Source organism: Ostrinia furnacalis, unplaced genomic scaffold (assembly GCF_004193835.3).
Source record: "Ostrinia furnacalis isolate ACB-3 unplaced genomic scaffold, ASM419383v2 OfSCF0415, whole genome shotgun sequence".
NCBI classification, from domain to species: Eukaryota; Metazoa; Arthropoda; class Insecta; order Lepidoptera; family Crambidae; genus Ostrinia; species Ostrinia furnacalis.
In genome coordinates, this window is record NW_021130654.1 from 166,722 (window position 1) to 175,679 (window position 8,958).

The window sequence follows — 8,958 nt, forward strand, 5'->3', positions numbered from 1 at the left end:
CAAATGTTGTGAACACATTCTGCTCGTTAAATTAATCCTATTTTATTTAATTAGAATGCCTTGCATAATTTAAACTCTTCCAAAACTGAACAGCTAGTCCAAATACAAAGGTAGTTAGTAAATAAATAGAATAGTTTACGTCGGAAGTGTACCTACTTGCTCTGCAGCAACTCCACATAGCTGGTTATAAATGTCGCTCGAGGTTGCGATTATGAAACCACACGAAGTCTAAGTGANTAAAAATGAATTGGGTTTAATGTAAAAAATATCTCGGTAAAACGAAAAATGTATAATTGCTCGTCTTATCTATGTTATGCTATTTGTCTGTTTTTGAATTTGATAAATAAATACATCTTTATTAGATAATAAAGTATTAGGTGTTATTGAAGTTTTAGGCGTGTAATCCTACTAGAACATTTCTGGGAATCAGAAAATACATAAATTATATTTTAAAATATTGTTTCTTAGGAATGATTAAAGTCTGCTATCATTAATTGTATCAGCAGTGAAAAGAAATAAGGTTTCACGATTAAACTTTTCTCCATTATTATTTCACTAGCTTTCCGCCCGCGGCTTCGCCCGCTTGGAATTTTGTCTGTCACAGAAAAACTTTATCGCGCGCGTCCCTGTTTCAAAAACCGGGATAAAAACTATCCTATGTTCTTTCCCGGGACTCAAACTATCTCTATGCCAAATTTCATCAAAATCGGTTGCGTGGTTTAAGCGGGAAAGCGTAACAGACAGACAGACAGACAGACAGACAGAGTTACTTTCGCATTTATAATATTAGTTGGGATGGGATTTGAAGGCCACGTTGTAATATTGTAGAGCGATTCAGCGATGCTCCCTGCAGCAACAATCCAATTCGTTCGCCGGCGCCAACAAAATACCCCCTATTTTAAGTCTGACTCAAAAGATTCACTGGGCGGAAACTGGAAAGGGTCATATAATTAAATAGTTTCTCTAAGTGTGACTGTGTCGCCTGATGAATAACTCGCAGCTCCGACTCGATCTCTCGTTTCGTTGCAAATTGAAATTTTTGAAACGATTTGTCCTGATATTACGGCAGATGGTAGTTTTGACACTTGGCTTTTGAGTTGAGAGATTTGAATGAACCTGCCTTTGCGTGATTTAGCTTCCTTAACAAAGTTGCCTGCTTATGGTATTGGTTCAAATTTTCGTTTTTTAATTTTCCTAATTTCCAATCAGTGTTCTTTTACACTAACTTTCGTAGTTTACAAGCAGTAGTAGTATTTCGATTTTCATAAACAGAGGGGCCGAAACTCGATATCTTATGGTAGGTACATAAACCTGGTTTGATAAAACCCTTCAAGTTAGCAAATTCGGTAAAGTTTAAAATATTTCTATGGTCATTTAATTTTGTATCAAATATTTTCCAAATTCAGTGCTGACTCTACGTCTTCATCGAAAGATATTGGTGTAACTTATTAAACCCAAACTAAATTATCAGAAAAAAATGAAAAACGTCGGCAGGTTCCGCAGATTTAATCCACTTTGCAGGTAGACGTGACGCTCCCGATGGCTAATATATTTTGCCTAAATTCCGTATTAAACGCACCTGTGCCAAATTTGTGACTCCACCACCCATCCCTTATTGATACGGATTTGTCTAGAAATGCTCCTAAAGTTTGCATATTTATTACTCAACCTTCAAACACACTGGTGGTCTTTTAGACGTAGTGGAAGTTAGTTGGAAACAATCATAGTTTATGACTATGCCTACCATTGCAATGCGGTACAGCTTGTGATGAAAGTAGAGCTGAAGCAAAATACTGATTTCTCTGATAATAAATAATCTCAGTAAGTTACTAAATTATCAACTAAGGAATAACACTTTCAGTTTTGTTTTCACGCCTCCCATTGAAAATGTGATGTATGTTCGTATCCGTGTTTTTGTATCAACTTTTTGAAGTAGCAGAATAGGTCTATTTAAATCCTAATTTGAAAATACTTCCATTGCACTTTAAATTACCGTTTAAATTAAGTTTTTAGCGTATTTTTTACTTACCCGATGCCGTGGCGCTGCCGTAACGCGAGGTTGGCGGGGTTGACGCTCGGCTTAGCGTGAGTAATGGCCGCTCATTCTATTTACTATTAGCGCGGGACCTCTGGCCAGGACTTGCATTTGTTTTAAACTTTCAGTCGCCTGCTTGGATGCTCCGGTGGGTTCTGATCTGATTTATTTAAAAGTGTGCTTCAGTGGGATTATGCTGTTTGGTAGTAGGTAAGTTAAAAGATTCGTGACTTTTTTAGCGTTGATTAAGAGACCCTAAAAGGAAAGCATGCAGGCAGATACGTTACGTTAGAAATACCTACTTAAACAAAATTAATGACTTGAATGAAATATCTCCAAACCAAATCTAATTTTCACTAACTTGAAAATTATCATAAATTAAAACAATTTTTCCGTTTCTTCATCCAATTCATTAACGAGCAGATTTGCTCGATAGGAATAAAATTAACATGTTTTAAAAGCTTTCTCTTATTGCTGGTTTTTTCTTAGCGGTCCAACAGACCGGTAGGACATTTACATATTAGGAGTTGCGGGGGCGGCGGGGGGTTGATTTCGCTTCGTAAGTAGCGAACTTTGCTTTCATTAAATTAATTAATTTGTGACGGGCCTTTGCGCAAATTAATTTGAGACTCAACCGTGCGTGTTTCACCGCTAAGACACGTATTTTTTGTAAGTCAAAAAGTAGCAGATTTGATTTTATTTGACTTCCTACTATATTTATATGATTTTAGCGATTGTTTTTAAGGTGTGTTCGAAGTAATTTTTCTGTTTTGCTCCGGTTAGCTGTAAAATGACCCTGCAATGGTGATAAAATTTATGAGTGAGTCGTAATTTCACTCGATCAGTTCGATGGCTTATCAGTCAGAGTTCAGACAGCAGAATTTAATCAAATGTATTATTTGATAAGAAGCTTTTCTTTTGATATTATGTAAATTAATATGCATATTAAAGTAATGATTCCATCATTGAGTGGGTTGTTTTAAGTAATTGGTCTATTAGAGCCATGTCAGACGCCTACAGCAGATTACCTTTGGGTTTCGACCCACGCGATAGAAAACCCATAAGCAATTTAAGTCTAATAAAAATAACAGTAAACAAATTAAATATATTGCCAATTAAGGCTAAAGTGAGACACAAGAAATAAAGTAAGCTGACGTTATCTCCAAGGATTATTCCAGTCACATATTATCCTCTTAAAATATAGACTCGCTCAAACAATGCAGCTGAGAATTATTGCCATATTCAAAGTAAAATATAAGCAGTATTCGCTGGATGCAAGATCTGCAGCCGTTCATGGAACAGTACCCGCGCTGCAGTCTTGTTTGTCTCAACAATATTAAACACAAGACAAGAATTCCATCAGATAGCTTTAATCTTTAACTGTAACCGAGTAAGGCGTTAGTGCTTTCAGTTATTTTGGTTATTTAAATTTTAATAATATTGTGATGGAATAGGTTTGTTTTTAAATAACGTTTTTTATCCTTGAAAAGTAGTCAGAATACCAAACCTTCAGAAATTAGAAATTACTTTTCTTTATAATTCCAATTTTTTCAATCTCATGCAAGCTCACAAATACTTACCTGACTAAGTAGGTATATGTAGTTAGCAAGATCTATTCTTAGTTATTTCACGGTTGCATAATAACAATGCTGATCTGTACCACAATAACCTCCTCCTTTTTTGAAGTCGGTTAAAAATATCTTGTGATCTCAAAGAGTGGCGTTAGATTCACTCACATTAAATAAAACAAATTATCACTGACTCATGAACGGCTAAAATGTCGATTAAATTACTCAATATTTTCAAAGATTTCCGTCTACCATATAGAAAAAGTCAGTTACAAAATCTTACATCCACATGCCATAACCGTATCAGCTAACGGCCGTGGCTGGTGGCCAGTGGCGGCTATCTTTCCGGGACATTGGGCCCCGCTGAGGCGGCAATGCGGCAATGTACCGACCGACTCTGTACCGGTTATACTTTATTAGCAGATGATAAAACTATGGGTTTCTCAAGTCTAAGACGGTCAAGGAACGACCAAAGAAATATTACTAAGGATTTAGGTACTTTTAGAATTTGTACAGATATTTTAGTGTTTCATTGCTTCGTTACACAGGAATATATGAGAAATCATATAATTTTTCGGTTCAAATAAATCGAATGTCTCATAGGTAAAAGCAATAAAGCTTGAAGTTGTAAACTTTATTAAAAATGAGATAAGTAGGTATTAAGTTGAAAAAAAAAAGAAAGATAAGGATATACATGAAAAACTTACTTAAAAATGCGTACAGAATTATACTCCTTGAGCTATTAACTTTTCAAAATAATACCAATAATACTTTGAAGTCTCGTTTCGTTAATTTTGTTCTTTTACTTTTAAATGGCAATGCCAGATTTTGTATGGAAGGTGGCGTCTTTTTTTTTTCGCGCAGCCATCGACCAAACTTTGTTTTTTGATTACAAAATAGTGTAATAAACCAACCTTATTATGACATGTATACCTCTAAACTCAGTCTGAACTGAGTTACGAGCATCAGAAGTTTGATGATTTTTTGATACTAGATTTGCTTTTTGCGCGCAAAGTTTTGTAAGAAATTGCAACAAAATAGTAAGATTGTATGTGTAAACAAACAATATCATCCATTAAAGGCTCCAGACATCAATGTGGAGCAGAATCAGCGCAATAAAAAAATAGCGCAATATTTTGTTGCAATTTCTTACAAAACTTGCGCACAAAAAGCAAATCTAGTATGAAAATCATCAAACTTCTGATGCTCGTAACTCAGTTCAGACTGAGTTTAGAGGTATACATTTCGTAGTAAGTTTGGTTTATTACACTATTTTGTAATCAAAAAACAAGGTTTGGTCGATGGCCGCGCGAAAAAAAAAGACGCCAATTTCCGGCATTGTCTTTTGTACGTCATTTAACGTACAAATTCAAAAGTAAACGAACAATAATTATTCGAAACAAATGAAGTAACATAAATCACGTTAATGAATTGAAAAGCGCACGCGCTCCGCTGTTTGATTAGGTCGCCAAACATAATGTCCGCACTGAAATACGGTAAGGCTCATACAATTACAATGAAAATAAACTGAGTTGTTAGGTACATTCCGGTTCATTAAATTAATTCAAAATAATAGAGTTGGTATTTTCTGTCGAATCTAGATTTTACCAGAATGACAAAAAATTAACCATACGAATTAAAGATCACTAAAAAAGGTCGCAAAGTTGGACCAGGGCAAATATACCATCCTAGTCTGCATCTCACTTAACATCAGGTCAGGCAGTCAAATCCCTGCCTTGTTCTGCACAAAAAATCTAGATATGAATCAGAGAAAGTGCAATGTCACTGTTCTGACTCAATAGTCCACTCTGTGTATAAAACCTGTTATTTATTGTGGGCAAATGTTTGGTTTCATTATTGTGAAATGTGAACATTTTCTATCAACCGTTTACATTGGCAAGGAGCCAACGACTAAAATGTAGAGTAAATTGCTTTTATTTCTATAACGTTATTTTCGCCAATACTCGCAACATCCGATATGGTCTAGTGGCTAGGATACCTGGCTCTCACCCAGGAGGCTCGGGTTCGATTCCCGGTATCGGAAAAATATTTTTTTTTTACCATACAGATTTTTGAGATAAAAATTTACTTTCACAAAATTATGTTAATGAGTAGCGAGTTTTTTAAATTCCGGGCGTGTTGAAGTCCACCAAAGTTTTAAGTTATTTGCATATTTGTTTGCTGACAACCCAGATTTAAATGGCTAAAATTATAAAAATGATCCCATGAAGCATTTATTAATTGTCATCCGCAACGAAATTTATTTATGAAGAAATTCGTTACATAGGATGATTGTTTTTAATATGTTACTTAGTACATATAACGTTAATTACTTGTAATATGTAAAACAAATGAAAGCAGATGACAGTTTAAGCTGGGTTGCACCATCTTACTTTAATTTTAACAAACGTCAAACATCTGTCACACTCCATACAAAAAACACCGGTTATCGTTATAGTTACGGTTAAAGTTAGGTGGTGCAACTCAGCTTTAGGGTTTCGTTGTTATTAGGAAGACCATAACCCAGCGTTACCTAACCGACTATTAGGGTTCTCGCGGTTGATACCCGGCTCACGGGTGTCAGCACGCGATAACAGCTATCTAGAGCTAGATTACGCCCTGAGATTATAGAAATTGTTTAATAAAGTGAGATTACTTATTTATGTGTTTAAAGTGTAATCTAAATAGTTAAGATTAGCACCTTTTTGGTCCGCCTGTGAACGTCCATTTCTTTGATCTTGAGTCAGCCTGTCCAATACATCTGAAAAAAAAAAATAATAAAACATTACAATGTAATTGCAAGAACCATAAATATCTCACAAAACAAAAGACATCACTGACAAGTAGCGAATAAAATGAAGAGTCATTACGAAAAAAAAATCGCCCATACACTTAACCAAATTACCAAAGATTAAGAAAACCGCAAAGGGGCCACGCGAATCGTTTAAGATACTAAAGCTAAGCGCCGTCAAGTTCGTTACCGTCCCTTGACAAGCGGAACGCGGGTTATCCGTAGGCTAAGTAATTTATCCGGGACTCGAGTTAACCGCCCTACATCCTCCCGGATTTAAAATAAGGACGCCATTAATATGCGCCGGGAGCGGCAAACAGCAACAAGCGTGCGGGAGAGCGCCAATGCAGAGGGAGCGGTAGGCACTTAATCGTGCCAGTTGTTCACAGTTCTCTAGAGTCTACACGAGTAAGAAAGAGGAGAAAATGCATGCATTTGATTCAAAGTGTAGCCGTCACAGTGCAATTTCTAGATTTAAATAATTTGGCAATTACTTTTGTGCCAGAAGAGTATTTTTTATCATGTCTATAGTGTTTTTAAAATGTAATTGGTTGGACTGGCTGCCTTTTGTTTTTGTTAAAAAAACTTCTGACTCTGTACTGGTCAGAAGTTATAGCTCTGTACCTGTCGTATAAAATGAATAAATATTTAGACCTGAAAAACTGAAATTAATACAATACAGAGTAGACCTGCACTACTTATTTACACACTTACACTTTGTCATAACCATCACAATTATTACAAACAATAAAATATTGCAGGCACTTACCTGGAAATTACCTGAAAGTATTAGGACGCGACCTTCTGCCTTACCTATTGCTTACTCTTTGTCCCGCGAAGTTAAATAGAGACGCGTTCTAATTGTTTTATTGCCGGTGCTGAGGGATGATGGCGCGATCGGGAGTCGGCCTGGCTGTAAAAACCAAATCTCTGAATAGGCCGCGGGTGAAAGTGCTTTTACTTAGGCTGGGTTGCACCATCTTACTTTAACTTTGACAAACGTCAAAAATCTGTCAAACTCCATACAAAATACACCGGTTATCGTCAAAGTTGCGGTCAAAGTTAGGTGATGCAACTCACCCTTAATCTATAAACGGCAGGATTGGAAGANTCGGAAGAAATTGAAAGTTTTGGTAGAGTCGCTATTTAAAGTTTAATTATGATAATAAAAGTTAGACGTTTGCAATTTCTATGTGCAAAAGCAAGACAAATTCTTGTACATCAATTTGTCCAACTGCAGTTTGTTAGGATTTTGTCGTAACAACACCTTTTTTGGGAAAGAAATGCTTGAATTTGTTGAATTGAATTGTGATTGAAATAGATTTAACATAATTAGTAAATACATAACCCATACTTATAAAACATACAGCACAATTATTGATTTTTTTATTGTTTTTATGTTCTAATAATAGTTTTAATAGTTTTAACACGGTAATACTATCATACAGTATTGTAACTTCATATAAACGGACGAAACGCGAGCTTTCCTTCGAAATTCAAATCTCGGTATGCGCTCGACATGCAAAAGTCGGGGGTGTCGCGAATGTGCCACGGTAATAAACGGACGATGTGTTGTTTTTGAAACAGTAAGCACTCTTTTTTTTATAAAAATAATTACAACTACCTATTTATACAGGGTGTTAGGTAAATAGGTTTATAAGCTGACACTAGCCTATGTTAACATATTATGCATATAAATTGTATGGTGAAGTCAGTGATATCATTTTAATTTTTTTAATTTTCATACTTACAAAATAAAATTTATAAAATCAGATTTGTATGAAAATTAAAATTATTAAAATGATGATATCAATTTTCTGACTTCACTAAGTATACCATTTATGCACATGTTAACATGGGCTAGTGTCGGCTTAACCCATTTACCTAACACCCTGTATAATAATCAAGAATTTTGTACGCCTCAGTCGAGGCGTATACATTTTACGGTCGCAAATTTATAAGATTTATTACTAAATCTTAACACAAATATATTTTTTTATTAAATCTACTAATCACAAAACAACATGCATTTTATCCTATTTCATTCAGTAAGTTATTTTGTTTGTCAAAATAAAATAAAAATTACAATCACAAAACTAGATAAAAATTCTAAGTAGGCAGATGTAATGAAAATAGGGTCTGCAGGTGGGCACTTGGGCAGCCCTATCGCATGTTGTCATTCGGTGACGTACCGCGCTGCTGTTGACATTTATTTCAAAAACTAGCGGCCGCCCGCGACTTCGTGCGCGGACTTCGTGCGCGTGGATCTCGTTTTACCCCCCCTTCATCTATCTTACGCGGTTCAGATATTTTCATACAAATGTTTTTTCCCGCTAACTCCCGTTCCCGTGAGAATTTTGCAATATCCTGTTGTAACTAAGCTTTAAGTTTACTAAGGTACCTGCATGCCAAATTTCAAGAGTCTATCTTACGCGGTTTAGATTTTTTCATACAAATGTTTTTTCCCGCTAACTCCCGTTCCCGTGGGAATTTTGCAATATCCTGTTGTAACTAAGCTTTAAGTTTACTAAGGTACCTGCATGCCAAATTTCAAGCGTCTAACT

The 8,958-nt window shown here is 35.6% G+C and overlaps 1 non-coding gene across 1 annotated transcript; it reads left to right on the top strand.

Annotated features, from left to right (window-relative positions):
- The first annotated feature begins 5,575 nt into the window (after positions 1-5,575).
- TRNAE-CUC (transfer RNA glutamic acid (anticodon CUC)) lies at positions 5,576-5,647 on the top strand. Its single transcript has one exon. It is a non-coding gene; the product is annotated as a tRNA-Glu (tRNA).
- The last annotated feature ends 3,311 nt before the right edge of the window (positions 5,648-8,958 follow it).